Source organism: Chiroxiphia lanceolata, chromosome 13 (assembly GCF_009829145.1).
Source record: "Chiroxiphia lanceolata isolate bChiLan1 chromosome 13, bChiLan1.pri, whole genome shotgun sequence".
NCBI lineage: Eukaryota > Metazoa > Chordata > Aves > Passeriformes > Pipridae > Chiroxiphia > Chiroxiphia lanceolata.
In genome coordinates this window covers 15454943-15471461 of record NC_045649.1, presented here as the reverse complement: position 1 = coordinate 15471461, position 16519 = coordinate 15454943, and the positions used below count along the sequence as shown (strand labels likewise).

Here is a 16519-nt window from a genome sequence, read left to right as displayed (position 1 = left end):
CTATGTCTGCATTTTACTGAGCAAACAAGCTCCCCAAATGAAGTTTTTGCCCTTTTTATGTTTGTTCCAGGAGAATAAATCAAGTTTCACATGACTGAGTAAAATAGTTCATCAAGAGAAACTTCCTTTAATGTGCGGCCATGACAGCATTACAATTATTTGAAAATGATAAAGGCGAGCCTTGGTCCATGTCTGTGAAACCACAGAGAGATCTGTCCTCCCTGATCCACAGGAAAATTATCAGCACTGTGGCTTTTGTTAAGTCTTTTCATGCAAGATGTCATTTTTCAGGAATGTACAGTAGTTATCTTGTAGTGAATGCAAACAAAGTTATGAAGTCTACAAATTAAAGTAAAGATGAATATCCTGTTCTCTGGCTAATGTAATGTACAATATTCTACATTTCCATATCAAAATTTCATCTATTTTAATATAAAATAATTATACCAGATAGTATTTCCATCTCAGGCTGTGACAAATGTCTTATTGCTACACAAGGCAGCACCTCCGGTGGTTCCCACCACCATTCAATGGGCGAGAGGAAATGAACCCTGCAAGCTGCTGGGGCCTGGGCCATTCAGATTCCATCCTTTCAAATTAGTGCATGGTAGCTCTTGGGTGCAAAAACATGGCACAGATGAGGTGGTCTCAACAGTTCCAGACTGGTTGGTGTTAATTCTCCTGCCGCCCCCACGTGCACTATTATTTTGTGATAGTCCTGAATGGGGACCTGATGAGGAGAGACTTGCTCCTCATTCAGAGGGCAAAGAGAAACTCCTCTGCAGACTGCACTGCCAACTGGGCCTCCCTCCTCCCAAAGCCTCTGGGTTTGCCATGAATCACTGGCATGGAACGAAGGCAAGACTCCTCATGCAATTAAACCTGTAGCTGCCCCAGCACAAAGGGAGCGTTGCCCTCTCTGTGAACATGTTGTGCTGCTGCTTCTGGGAGCTCCTGGCTGCAGACCAGCAGAGATTTGGGTGCATACACGGAGCATGATGCAGTGCCATGAAATCCTGGCACTGCCTCCCTGAAGCCCTGGAAGCAGCACAGCAATCTCAGCAGGGCAATCCACTTTGGCTGGCTTCCTGGATGCTGCACTGACGCTGCAGATACTGCTGCACCTCACTTGCAGATCCTGCTTGTTCAGAGCCATCCTGGGATCCTCACCCGATGCTGTCAGGGGTTGTAGAGGTCTGTTTTGTACAAACAAAATCACTGTATTTTGCAAACTGTCATTTTTGGACATTTTATGGCAAGAAAACTCGATTTTGCAATGACACTTATGATGTCAGGTAGACACCAGAATCCAAATTCCTATTGTCATTACTACCCTTTTTGACTAACTGTGCATCCCTTGGTCAGTGACTTAAGGAACTTCCCCTATGTCCAAGGGAGTTGATGCCAGCCAGCTCCAAGAAGGACCTGCTGGTGGCCAAGGCTGAGCCCATCAGCAATGGTGGTAGAGCAACAGCAGCTGCAGCTGGAGAGAGGAGTGAGAACGTGAGAGAAACAGCTCTGCAGACAGCAAGTCAGGGAGAAAGGAAGGGGAATAGATGGTCTGGGTGCTGCAGCCCATGGTGAGGCAGCTGTGCCCCTGCAGCCCACAGAGGTCCATGTTGGAGCAGAGATCCACCTGCAGCCCACGGAGGACCCCACTGGAGCAGGTGGATGCCCAAAGGAGGCTGTGACCCTGTGGGAAGACCATGCTGGAGCAGGTTCCTGGCAGGACCTGTGCCCCATGGAGAGGTTTGTTGGCTGGACTTGTGACAGCAGCCTGTTCCTTAAGGACTGCATGTTATGGAAGGGGACCCATGCTGGAGCAGGAAGAGTGTGAAGATTCCTCCCCCTGAGGAGGAAGGAGTGCCAGAGACAATGTTTGATGAACTGACCACAGCCACCACAGCCTCCATTCCCTGTCCCCTTGGGCTGCTGTGGAGGAAGAGATACAGAAAATTGGGAGTAAAGTTAAGCTGGGAAGAAGGGAGGGGTGGAGGAAGGTCTTTATTTCTCATGATCCTACTCTGATTTCATTGGTAATAAATCAATTTATTTTTTCCAAGTTGAGTCTGGTTTTGCAGTTGAGGGTAATGGGTGAGTGATCTCTCCTTATCGTGAATCATAAGACTTGTTTTATATTTTCCCTCCCCTGTCCAGCTGAGGAGGGCAGTGACAGACTGGCTTTGGTGGGCACCTGGTGTCCTCCCCAGGGTCAACCCACCACAGACTTGTAAAATGGATATATCTGTTATCACTTACATCAAAGGCAACATGTGGGGCAGCAGAGGGATTTAGAGACACTTAATAACTGTACAGTGGTGACAATACAGGAATGGTGCTAGGAAAGAAAAAAGTATTACTTTGGCAGGTGAATAATTTGTGCCCCAAAGCCATTGAGAGCAGGAAGTGACCTCTTGTGTCAGCTTAGCTATCTCTGTTCACTGGGCTCTAAATACCATGTGAATAAATAAACAAATGACAGGTAGAGCATTTTTAAATTTCAGAAATTTCTGCCTCACTTTCCCATGGACGTGAATTGAGCAGTTTAATCACAACTTGAGCAAAGGTAATACCCCCTTTCACCAGCACTACCCAGTTAGCTCTAATGACCGCATTTTGAGACTACGTGCAGAGAAGCAACTCATTCATCTTCAATCATTATTTTGAGTACCTCTAGTGCATTTTCTCTCATTCTCTTCCTCTTCAGTATGAACCCTCAAGTGCTCAGTGCTGGAAGTGCTCTTTCCAAAGGCAGCACAAATGCCATGCAATCTGCAGGATGTGGCTGTGACATTGGTCCCCCAAGAGAAAGCACCAGCTCATGAAGAGAAGTCAAGTCAGTGCTCCCGTGTCTGAAGGAAATAACTAACTCACTGTCATGTCACTAGCAAAATCTGAAGGGATTGAGATTTGAGAAGTGGATTTCTGAGTACCCTGCTTTGCCAGTACACAGTATTTCTGTCTTTCTTTTTTATTAACAGCAACTAAATGAACCTCAAAAATTATCCGGACTGAATGACAACAAAACAAACTAAAATTAGTAACAACATACTCATTGCCTAGGGCAGCACTGAAATGATGGTTGATGTGATGGTGACAGACAAATCCTTATTCCCATTCTAAATTCTGTCTACTAAATAAATAAGTAATGCCATCAATAGCATTTCCAGCAATTGCATTCATCTCCTGCAACTTTTACACTATTATTGTATTGCTTGACTAACTCTATGGCATAGTTGGGTACCTGGGCTGACTCAGAAGTAGCACTGCAGCCAATAAACTCATGACAAGGGAGATTGGATCAGTTAGTGTGAAGTATTTGATGGATAATATCTTATATTAATCCTTAGTAGCGATCCAGTACTTGTCGTGTCTTTTATTCTTCATCCTTTTGCAGTGTGGAAATACTTTCTGGATATTCCTCCTGTATCTCCTTGTTTCTCTCCCATTTTTATCACATCAGCCCTGATAACAGAAAGAAAAAATATGTATCTGAATAGCAACCTATCTCTACAATAAGACAAGCAACAAACAATGTAACAGGTCACATCAGAAATAGCTAGAAGGAGAAAAAATACATCTGGATCTAGGCAAAGTTACCTGAACCTTCCAAACTTTTTAGGCAGAGAAGCTGAGTTATCTTTTTCTGATATCTTTGGAATTCTCAGGGACTGAAGCCTTATTTTCTATTTGTGTTTATCAGAAAACCCTTTTATAAGAGCAGGGTTCAATCAGAAGTGTTTGTACAAAATATGCTTCTTCCAGTAACATGAAAAATGCCACTTGCCACCTGACAAGTGCTGCAGAGGGGCTTCAATACCACTTCTGAATCATCCCCTATTGTCCCAGAATAAAAGCAACTACGTGTTACGTGACTTGATGCTAGTACTTCATATTTTTAGCAACTTTTTGAGTATTATCTATTTAACTTCCCCTCTTACACCTCTGTTTTTATCTGGTTTCAGGCTCACCAGTACCAGCGTTGTTCATCCTGGGAATTGCTCACCGAGTAGCAGGAGAGCTGAGATCCAGTCTCACAGCTTAGCTGTGCTCCCTCTTGCTCAACATCCATCAGGATGCAGTGTTGGGATCCATCCCCTCTAAGACTCCCCTCACATAATTAGGCTGCAGCACAGTCCCCCTGGGGCATTTGATGAGTACAGTCTCCCTCTCTGAGCTCCCTTCTACAGTTGCTACTTCCTGGAGAGGTTTTCTGAAACCCCACAGCTGGGGTTTAAGGCTCTAAGGTATTGCAGAACTTCTTTTCCCAGACATTGAGCTTGGCACACTATCTGTGAAAAAAAGATAGTCAAAATGAATAGATTCAAATCTTACAGAAAGTGATTTAAGTCCAGCACATGCTTTGTAGCACACTCAGAAATAACATTTCCATGCAGATATGGAAATTCCTCATAAAATCCTCTTATGTTTGGACAGAGCAGTGCTCTCTGTGATGGAAATGCCCAGAGCTCTCACCTTCTAGAGTTTGACTGTCCTGGTGAAATTCAACAAATGATCACTGTGTTCTTTGTATTGCAACTTGGCATTGTTTTCTTTTTCTTTGTCCAGGGCCGCCCTCCAGTGCAGCCATACAAGGCTGTATGGTAGATACACCTGTGATGTATGTTCATAACATCTACTACATCAGAAAGAACTCATCAGCTGTACATAAACAGCTATATTCCCCAGGCTATCAGGGTTTTCAGAAAAGGCTAACAAGTTCCAAGGCCTTCAACTCCTGGTGCTTCAGCTAGGATTATTGAAAGGAAACTGGCTGGTGTCCAGAGCTTCCTGAGCACACAAGGTTTTGCAGCTTTGCAAAATCAGTTTACAGCATAAAAAAACCTTCACTGATTGTGAGATCACACCAGGCTGTAAGCAGGCTGCATGGTATTTGAGAATTTAGCAGCAGTATTAGCCTCACCATAAAAACTTGAAAGTCTTCATCTAGACACGCTGTTGGCAGAGTTATAAAGATGAAACACCCTTTCACAGTGGATAGAAATGTTGGGTTTGTGTCATGAAAGTCCTCAGTTAGACTAGAGTCCAAGTTGGTGTTAAAGATAGATACAGACATAGGTACACACACACCCACACCCTCTCCCACTCCTTTTCTGCACCAGTTTGCCCAAGTGTTTTGGATCACCTGTTTTGCATTAACCCTAAAGGAAATCCATGAGGGCCAAACAATTGATAATAATGAAATAGAAAAACCACAAAAATAATATACACCTTCTGAGAAGTAAGAGAGAGGAGAGACAGTGGGTAATTCACCAAATCAATTTATTTTAAGATTATGTGAAAACTCCACTTAAAAGCTGTGCTGTAGAAGATATCTCAACTGCACTTACTTGCACCCTGAACTTGGAGATAAAGGAATATTTCCAGATACAGAGTTCAGTTCCCAGTTGCACACAGAGATGATGCTTTCTGGTTTTAGTAGTATCTTCATTACATTCTTGTTCAGCATGAGCTTATCTGTTTATATGTACCTGTTTGGTCCTGGAAAAATAAGTTTTGGGTTTTGTTTGTTTAATTTAAAGGGAAATTAAAGGGCTTTACAAACAATGAAATCAACTAAAATGAGATTAAGGTGAAGACCAATTAGAAATTACTCTGCCAAAAGACACAAAAAGATGCCTCTGTTTCAGTTCAGAATACTACTTTTTCCAGACAATGAAGTATTAAATAACACAGATTTTGCAAACCTTCATGGTACTAAACTTTTTAATGCTAGGAAGTCAAATCGATAGAGAGCTTTTACTTTCTCTTCACTCCATTCTACAAACAGCCAGATGGATTAAGGTGAAGGAATAAAAACATGCCATGGGAATGTCATTACTGTGACTCATACCTGAGTTACCCCAGAAATGAAGAGTTTGGAGGAGTTGTCCTTGGAGCACTGTCTTGGACCTTCCTCAGGAATAGATCTGGTGGAAGAAAGTCACAAGTGAGAAGTACCAAAAGTTGATGTGGCATTGGGATGAAAAATGGACTATTGCTTCTCCATGCATGGTCCTTGCTCGTGGGCCCCAGGGGTTGCAGGGGTGTTTGCAATCACATGCAGGTTGCCTCTCTGACCAGAAAACCTGTGATAACACTCACAGGACTTTTTTTCCTTTTCCTAGTAGAACAAATTCATTGAACCCACCCCTTTTCTCATTCCACTTTTGGAAAGGGAAAGAAACACCGAACTTTTCTAGCTCTTATACCACTGCTGACAAATGGCAATCAGGGAGTTTTACCCACGGTAACTAGAAGGATGGCCACTTGTGGCCACGAGTGGCCACTTGTGCATATCAGTAGTTTTGAGATAGCCTAATCAATGTTTATTTGCTTTGATTCTCCCTAGTAGTGAGCAGAGGTTACATGGGTAGACCGATGAAACAATTAAATATGTATTTAGGCATAGAATTTTGAAGATTTGTGACTTTATACTGGCCAACAGCAGAAATGAACTACAATTATTTTGATATTTGGGGTGGTTGCATTGGTAACAATACTTAAATGAACTTCAAAAGATGGCTTTGTCTTTTGCTGAAATAAAAGGGTCTTTCTTGTCTTTGTGTTCTATTTCATTATAATGTATGATTACCTCTCCATAGTAGATCTCTTAGAAGGGAGCAAGAGCTATTGTCAGATTAACTAGAGCCATATGTATGCAGCACAAATCTGTATTATGGAGGGAGTCACATACATGGGAGGGTGGATGGATGCCCCAAAGAAGAAACAGAGTGAGAAAATAGCTGCTGAGCTGGAAATCCGGGGATCTTTTTACCAGCTGAAGTATTACAGTGTTTGATAACAGAGAATGTGAGTTTGCATTCGGGCAGAGGCAGGCTCGGTGTCATGCTTTTGGGCCTGGATCGTGCAGAGTGATGCAACAGTCCACAGCAATAGACCAGTCCGTGGCAGTTTTAATCTGTAGGTTTTCACATGCTGTCAGGAAAGCTTGTGCCTTGTACAGACTGTGTGTCAGGGCCACACATCTCAGAGGGCTCTGATGGGAAATTGAGCATGACCAATGTGCCACTGGACAAAAATGGTGCCCGGGACAGCTGCAGTGCACATCTCAGAGCCCTCCTTTTGGGGCTGAGTACTTACAATGAAACTCTGTGGACAGGCTTGCCCTGAGAACTGCTCAGCCTCCAAGGCACGTCCTGGGTGCAAGCACTGCTCCTTGTCAAGGATCTGGCCCTGTCTAAACCAGGCTAATTATTAAGTCGTCTTCTTCCCATTAACTTGTGAGGAAAATTACCCTTCTGAGTTTGAATGACAGAACAGCATTAAGAGTATGCACCTTCTTTTTTTTTCTTAAATCAACCAAACAGAAAATTCACAATGAGGATGATCTTGTAATTACACACACGTCAGAACAGAGAGCATGATAGTTTGCTCAGATTTCTTTGAACGTTTCTTTAGAAGAATTTGGGAGGAGAGAGGGAGGGAAATGTTCATTGTAAATCAACTTTGGCACGAAACTTTTGTAAAAAGGTGCCCAACATGCATTACATTCTTTGTTCTGTGTTTTTCCTACACATAAAGCCTTGACAACCTGCTATTCTATGATTGATGCACTTATTTCTTCTAAAGTATCACTAACCAAGCATATCATTTTTATACAGTAAGTGTATATTCAATTTCCTACAGTTTGACTGCTAAACAGGCTCAGTGGTAAAACAAATATATACTGCCGCAGTGCACTGTTCAGGGGGACCAATGGAAAACCTTGGAATACTTTTCATTCCTGTTCCCTTTGCTTTTAGTGGCAATGAAATCACAGCAGGGGCACATGCTAACTATCCATATTTGTATAAAAGTTGTATTGTCATTGGGTGAAGTCTCCAACTACTGCAGACTTTGTACAATGTTAATGGGAATATTATGATTCATATATTCTTGCACAATAAGGCAGAATGACATATCAGGTTTGCAGGCTCTCCTGACAAGGTATGAGGTATTTATCTGGGTTTGTATACCACAGGCTTATCAGCCGAGTATCTGAACGACTATTGACATCATTATCATTCATGTATTCATAAAATGTGTAGGGGTCTCCCAGTTACATTCTACGAAGTATAGAGTTGCTCCTTCTTAGTGAAAAAGCAAACATAAACTGAAGAAAAAGAATTCAAACTCCTGTAGGCTTAGTATTGGATCCCTGGCACTCCCGGACCGGGCGGGAGGATAATGGATCTATGAGAATTCATGTATGTTTATGATGTACGAGGCATTTCAGCTGACATTGAATCAGGTCAGTGGGTCCATTGGACAGGATGCAATGTCAATGGAACTGTTATGTATTATTGATGTCAGTCACAGAATAGATAAAAACATTAGCAAAATAGCTTCCATTGCCATTTAATTTTTTTCCCCTCAAATGACAAAAGGCACCAGCCCTTATTAAACACAAGAGGCCTCCAATGTTTCTGGTTCTCAAACAGTTTTGACTTGGAGCAAATCTAGAAAATGTGAATCTACTGACAAAACAATGTTTTTACTTAAAAAAAAAGGTTTAACTTCTTTCACTTACAGTTTGATTTGCAGAGTAAGTTTTGCCTGCAAAAGAGAATGCTCACTGTAGGTCCACTTCTGCAAATTGTTAGGCATATGAGTCTTTTATTCTCTACATTTTTGCTTATCTCTGACCATTTTTCAGTAACAATATATCACTATACCAATGGATTTATAGAACTAATTCTTATTTACATTTAAAGCAACTTAAAACTGCCTGGTCTGTGACACTAAAGCACATATTAGCACTTTTTCACATTGCCAAAGATGTGAAAAGACTGTCATGCAAATCACACCCAATGGACTACGCATATACTTACAGTAAGAGGACATGTAAAAATTAACTTTAAAGCTTTCAGCATGGATTAAAGCTATTTTACCTAACCTTCATCATCTCCTGTTAGGCATTGTTCCCTAGACATGCAAACCACTTAGGCTGCTACCACAACTGACCCTTTCCTAAGTTAAAATCCTTAAACCCCACTAAAATCTAAGCTGCATTTGAAACGCCATGTTAAAAATAGCTCTGTATGAATAAATATTTATAGGGTTTAACACCTTATGAGGAGGGAAATAAGTGCTGTGGGGCATGCCACACAAAGACTACATAGAGTTTCTTTGCATTCCGGATCCTGCCGATCCCTTTAGTGACATTTTAAAACTTTAAGCAAGTAAGTAACACCATAAATTTCAGTAGGGCTGTGCCCGCACTTAAAATGCTTCACAGCTTCAAATCACGAATCATACACGTGCATTTGCCAATGAGCTCCATAGAGGGATAGGGAAAAATGTCTTTACCTAATTTACATGCTCAAAGCTGCTTTGTGTGTATACCTTTGGCAGGGTCACCTGCAAAGACTTACATCTTTGCTCCTGCACCCATGGAAGAGAGTTTTGTTCAGAGCAAAATTTAGGAGAATATAAAAATTAATTTTAGTAAAGATTATGATCTTAAACAAATATGATAAAGGAAATGCACTCAGAAAATGATGTGTCTCTTTGCTTGTTCCTTTCTGATGAAGGGTTCGTTTGATCCTTCACTGTGGTATAGATTTGTCCTATTGTTTGGTTTCACCACGACATTCAGAACACCCTGTGCCAATTGGAACTCGTGGGTACAAAAAACCAACCAGAAACTGCAATGTTAGACACTGTCAGTAAGGTCACTGGCCTCACCTCTGAAGCTCCAGGAGTTTGCAGTCTTAATGATACAACCTGATTGTTGCTTTGTTGATTTTCACAATAATCCTTTTTAAAAAGTATTTTTCTTGCTCCCATTCCTGCAACTTAACTTTGCTTCCCAGTGCTTTGTTTTGAACTAGGAATGCTTATAGGGTCATTAAATCTATAACTTGTGTACTGAAAGTGTTGGCAAAGATAGGCTACCACTATTTGTGTTATCTTCAGAAATGAAAGCATAGTTATAATCTCTCTCCTCCCTCCCAAAGAGATATCACTAATTAGCGATTCTTTGATTCCACCATCTCTGAGCAGAGACTACTACAAGAAAGGTCATCAGGCCCCTGGCAGAAGTATTCAACCTCTTACATGTAAGTGGACTAGGTTTTACAAAATATTGTGCCATTTCTTTGAATAATTTATTTGAATGTTTGCTGTACCCATCTTGGGTACCCAAACTCTACAGTTTATTAAATCAGGTGTCAATTCCACAATTCTCTACTAGTTCAGAATCAGAAGTAAACATCAATCAATAATTCTTTGGATTCAGTGGGCATGTGGCAGTGCAATGTGCTTGCTCTGTTCCCGCAGTCAGAGCTTGATTGAAAGGATGCAACAATCACAGGGGTGGTTTTTGTTTTTATCTCATCCTCCTAACAATGCAGAAGCTGAAAGAAACTACAATGGGTGATTCTTCTACATCAGTTCAAGACTGTGTCCCAGGTGAGTAAGAAAATAACATTTGCCCTCTCCAGTGATTCTCCACATCCCCAGCAGCCACAGACAGGCTGAGCTCATCCCTCAGGAGTCAGGCTCATCCCTCTGGCCCCTGACTGGCAACACAGGGAATTTCACACACACTTTCTTCAGGAACATACACCTCTATTTAACAGAGACTGCACACTGTTTGTTCCCTTTCTCAGGTCCTTCCTTCTCTGATAGCAAGTGGCTGTTGCAGTTAATCTAAAGAGATTCCTCCTAGGCTCTCTGCTCACAAACCCTCTTGTGCTGTAAAACAGATAGCTGAAAATTTTTATGGCCAGGCTCTTAAAATATTTTTAAACTTCTCCTTCCTCCCTGCCCTAAGCCTTTTGATGTAAGGACAAAAATCTCACACAGTGCCTACCCTTATCTCCCCAAGAGAAAACAAAGAGAGTTAAAGGCAAATGTCTTCTGCAGAGACTGCCTTTTCTGTGCTGCTCTCCCCACTGTGTGCCAAATAATGGCATCTGTTCCTGCTGTTCTTTAGTTCCCCCATCCAGCGTGTTTTCAACTTCCTGTGAAAATTTGTGGTTCTTAAATCCAAAGGTCATGTTTAACACTTAAGTTCAGTCTGGAAGGATTTGGATTTGTTTCTCTTATTTATTTTTTTTTCCAGCTCTGCTTTGAGAGTTGACAAAAGGCTTCCACCCCCTCTTTGCATTGTGTGTGTTTTACGAGATCCTGCATACATCTCTGCAATTCAGGTTAAGACTCTGGGAAATATCCATTCATGTATTGATAAGCATTAAAGGATTGCTGTTTCTTTGCCTTCTGGTGAGGTTCAACATGCTGTCAACAGCACAAACTCCTCTCACACTGCCTTCACTGTACGATCAGTCTGCAGTGTATAGGAATTCCCTTCATCAGATCTACAAAAAACTCAAGCTGCATGTAAACAAAGCCACACTTCTTCTAAGCAGAGGTGGTCAAAGAGCCAAAATTCTACAGAGTTATGTATAATGGTTTTGTGAAAGAGGAGCTGAACCCAGATCACCGAATTAAAAATTTTTCTTATTGCTTCAATTTGGACTCAGACTGGGACCCCGGGGCTAAAATGCCAGTGTTCTGTCACTGACAGAACTGTCATTCTGCATTTTACAGCAGGCAGGTTGAGATGGTTTGATCACTGATATATTGTGGGCCTCTGATTATGCAGTATTTTCTCTAAAATATAATTTTTAAAAGTGCATTTTTTGTCAGCTGAATGGATTCACTGAGAAATGTTGAGGCATAATTTTAGAGAAGAAGGCAGGGAATCACAGGCAAATACATAACTTTCTACACTGACAGAAAGAAAAGAAAGGCCAAGATCTTAATTGTTTCCTTTCTAACTTTAACAAAGATGGTCTGTGCATGTTGCTGAACATTTTTTCTGTGCCAAGGAACTGGGCTGCTCCACAGAGCACTGGGCAAGAGCCAGAGAACAGGACTTGGGGTCCATGCAGCCTGAATCCACCACCCCTTCAACCTGAAACTATCTTCTTCATCTGAAAATTCATCCTGCAAATGCCACTTTGGAGAGAAAGGGAAAAAAAAGTCCTGAGAGGAGTAAGGATTTAATGATGCAGGTTTTTAAAATGTTTTATGTTTCATTTCTGTTCATTTGAGAAAGGGAATAAACCTTACAAGTCTGATGCTCTGTGCTGGCTCCCAAGATCTTCTCTGCCCTTGATTCCCAGGAGTGGAGCCTTCATGTCCTTTAGTCTGCACACCCTGTGGATCTGGCGTGGTCTCTCTTGTTTGGTCCGAGATTCAGATGCTATTTCTGGTCGGAAGACATTTGTTCTCAATTGCCTACACAGTTCAATAGGATTTTAAGGTACATTTGTTAGGGATTATAAAGCACCTAAAGATGTATCAAGTGGAAGGGTCAATACAAGATCAGGCTGTATTGTGTTACAGCGTGTTGCATTATGATGTATGTCTCAATTCACTATTGGAAACCAGATGTGGCAGACAAGCCCAGCCTATTTTTTGAACATTTGTAGATATCTTTGAATTATGTCATCAATGTTTAAAGATTTCCACAAAGATTTCAAGAAGTTGATTTTCCTAAGTCTTCCAATCACTATTGAAACCTCGAATTCTGTTGGGTAATTGAAACGCTCTATCCCAATCCAAAAAATCATAAGTGTAAAAAGAACACTTACATCTTTCATTTGTAATACATACAGAGAGAGGAAGGTATGAATTTGCTACCTGTAAGGTGTATTGAATTTTTAATCATCTATATATTTATGGTAAAGAGTAACACATTACTTCTAGCACACAAAAGCTTATGGCATACGATTATCCTTAATTAATGGGTAAGTGCAAAGCTTTATTATTCAATGAAACTGATTTATTATCTTAATTCTCCGATGTTCTGCTTCATGTTTCCATTGAAACCATTGTTTGCACCATGGTAACCAGTAACCACCATATGTACGTGATCTTTTTTATGACCTGTACGTAATTAGATTTTATTATTTTCTTAAAGCCGAAGTGCTGCCTGGGCTGTAGCTTCCCACACCTCCAAACGAGGTGCTTTGCTTCTGCAGGAATCGGGTCGTGGTTTGGTGTGTCATTACAACCCGGTGTCTATTTTTTCCCCAGAGGTCCCGCACACATCCCTCCTCTTCCCTTCCCAGCACGACGCTCCCCTACCTGTCCCTGTCTCCTCTGCCTGGCACAGCTAGTTAACGGGAAGGACGTGAAGAGAGCTGAAAGCCAGTGGGTGTCGGAGCTGCCTAGTGGAGAGATCCCCAGCTAATTGCTAGTCCTAACAGGCACAATTAGCTGCTACAAGCCCTTTGAGATGGCCCTGGGCTTCTCTCAGGTAACAGCCATCACTAGATAAAGGCTGAAATACGCTGCATTTAGAGAGACACTTGCAGACAGGGATGTCACAGGCTGCCAATTATGCTCTGCCTGTACACAGTCACTTCCAAGAACCAGACAAGACACATACACCTGAAGTTAAAGGGACAAGATGTGTACTATTTTGAACTACACAAGTGTGGGGCACGTGAAGATATAACCCTTCTCAAATTAGGTCGTGTCATCTTTTCAATTATCAGTTCTTGATCAAGTTCTGCAGTGGTTTTGAACATTTACTCCCAGCAGTAAGTCCTGGAAAGCTCAGCAGGAGTGGGCTGCTTATATTTTTTGCTGTATGTGATGTTACTTTAAGCAAAGTTTCACCATCACCACACAGACAAAAATGGCTTGACAGGCCTTTGCTCACCAAACAGTGATGCTATGCCCTGTTGGGACTGCAATCCATCTATTCCTCACAGAGGAGGCAAGACACATTAGCATATGTAAGGATTACTTCTGAAGTTAGTAATTGCCCCACACTTCATTAAAAAAATTACCTTCTCTGAGCATCTCTGGCAGTACATTCTTCCTCTCAAGCAAATGAACTGCTGTACTAAACAAAGCAGCCTAGAAAGACACTCTGAAAAAAACCCCCATATTAGGTTTTGAGAATGATTAGAAGGAAATGGGCAATTTCAGGTATCTACCACAACCCAGGCCACCAACAACAGCATCCTGTGGAGAATCATTATAGCTCAGGGCATAAAAATTCAAATGTTTCAAACTTGGAGACTATAAGAATTTCAAGATCTAGATCTAACTTGTGGTGAGTAATATTAAAAAACAATTTCCAAGACATATAAAAAGCACAGATTCTCAACCAAATTTTCATATAATAGTAACCTGTTAGTCACCCATTTCCAGACTTGCATACTCATTTTAAAAGATATTCAGAAAAACTGCATACACACAACTTCCCTCCGAAGAAAACTTCTTATTTCGTTGCTCTGAGAATTGAAATCATTCCACTGTTTACCTTGAGAAGGTCCCATATCTCCTGATGTTCTGGTAAAACATCAGAACTCCATCACGTTTATATTAAGAGCACATTCTCATAGTATTGATCAAAATCTGTCAAAATACCTGCAGCAAATAATGGTAAAATTGAATATTAAGAGATTTCTATTAATTTCTTTTTTTTTTCAATAGCTTAAACATTTCATATTTCTTTCTTTTTTTTTCAATAGCATCTTAAAGACCATCTTCCAAATTATATCACATATAGTAAAGCAGGTTACTATTCAGAAGTCAGCTTCCCCAATTTCAACTGACACCACATAGGAATGGCTCTTTCTGTTTAGGAAGCTAAACCAAAATTGAAGACATTAAATATAAATTTCTGGTTTTTAAGACTCTGTTTAAATTTTCCCAAGAGCTTTTTGATCTTAATATGGAAAGTATGCAAAGACTCTAATTACTAATTATGGAAGAGTTAAATTCTGTTAAAGGATAAAAATTACTCGACGCAGTTGATTTCACCTCCCCAGAATTAACAATGAAGCTCCAAAAGAAGACTCATAGGTTTTGTTGAGTCCTATGTCCATCTGCTTTCCTACATGGAAGGAAAGGGAGACCATTGAATGGATCAACAAAATATGTCACCTGCTCTTAGGCTCTTCTCTTAATGATCTTCTGATCATTCCAGTGGAGATATTTGGATCAGATTTCAGGTAAAAGGACCCAAGTGTTGCTTCCAGTGTTCACTTTAGATTCCATATGCATTTTATTAGTTTGTTTGTTACAAACAAGTTTGTTTTCCTTATAAGAGTGGATGTCTTTGAAATATATGCAAAACCAACATGCTAATATTTGATGGCAAACCAAGTAACGATCAAAAAGCTAAAAGGGAAGAATGAGTGCTCTATTATTAAACTAGCAAAATAAATAGATATACATTTTTTCCCTTCTTACAGATACATTTGCAACCAAATTAGTCACAAGATCTCCTCCAGTATAAATAAAAAAGGCTTGCACTTACCTATTAATTAAGAATAATGGAATGCCATAAGCTTTTGTGTGCTAGTGGTACTGTAATTTGTTACTCTTCACTACAATAAATATATAGCTGATTAAAAATGCTGTGCAGCTTACATATATTAAATTCATACTGCACTGTGTATTGATTCCCTCTGCTCATCCTGGTAGTCCACTGAATTCAAGGGAGGTAAATTTTGACCCTCTCAAGCAAAAGAGAACAGCCTCTGGGAAGGCAGAGGGGTTTAGGAGCACAAATCTCACTGGTCGAGCTCCTCAGTTGTCCTGATCCAATTCCCCCAGCTACTCCTGCAGCCTTTCTGCACCACGAAGGGACAACAAACCAGACCCAAACCAGACCCAGAGCAAAACTGCTCTGCCCTGCAACAGGGTTTTCCACCTCACTCTCAAGCCATCAGCTTTGGGGGTTTTAAGGACCAAACACAGCTCTGAGAGAGCAGATTCTCCTTCCCAGCTCCAGGGTTTGGTGCATTGCTCTAGTGTCCTGTCTCAAGCTGTGAGTTATCCAAGGGGACTATTGCCTCCAGCTTCCCCTTCTTCTCATCCTCAAAAGTCATGGAAAAAAAAAATGGCATGGAATACATCTGGTAAAGTGCACAGCAGAGGGGAAGAAAACTTACCAAAAATAGTGTCCTGGTGAAAATGAATTAAATTTCTCAAGCAAATTCACTGAACTTGTGATCTCCTCTAAGGAAAAAAAATAATTATGAGAATCACAGGGTTTATTCATGACTGTGAGAAACAGGATTATTTGCACAGTACTGTGTGTGCTTCTCAAACACACCCCTACCTACAGCTTTGTGCAGCGTTTCAAACTTTGGGATCTCACAAATTGAAGAATTAGGCCTCAATCACTCCAAGAGTTATTACATCACAGTAAACAGTCCATTTGTCCTTTTCATGGTGACCACCCCTGAACTCAGAAATTTAAATGTGTAATTTAAAACAGATGTTTTTTAAATACACCCTAATCTATACATGGCAGCAACCTAAACCATTATGCCATTGTACCAAATTAAGCCCATCCAATATATTCACATTTCAGACTCCATAGAAATCAAATTCTCATTTTAAAAAGTCTAAGTCCTCACCCATGTGGCAGAGAAACCTCTATACATCATCTTGCTATAAATGAGTATTTGCTGGGCTTTTCTGTCTGAAAAACCAAATACTTACAATACCACCTGTGAGAAACTGAATTTTTCACCCT

At 40.8% G+C, this 16519-nt stretch overlaps 1 long non-coding RNA gene across 1 annotated transcript; it reads right to left on the bottom strand.

Moving 5' to 3' along the window:
* Positions 1-12151: 12151 nt before the first annotated feature.
* LOC116793229 lies at positions 12152-15995 on the bottom strand. The gene is made up of 3 exons (XR_004359407.1): positions 15930-15995; positions 14291-14397; positions 12152-12249 (listed from the first exon to the last, which is right to left on the bottom strand). It is a non-coding gene; the product is annotated as an uncharacterized LOC116793229 (long non-coding RNA).
* Positions 15996-16519: the final 524 nt, after the last annotated feature.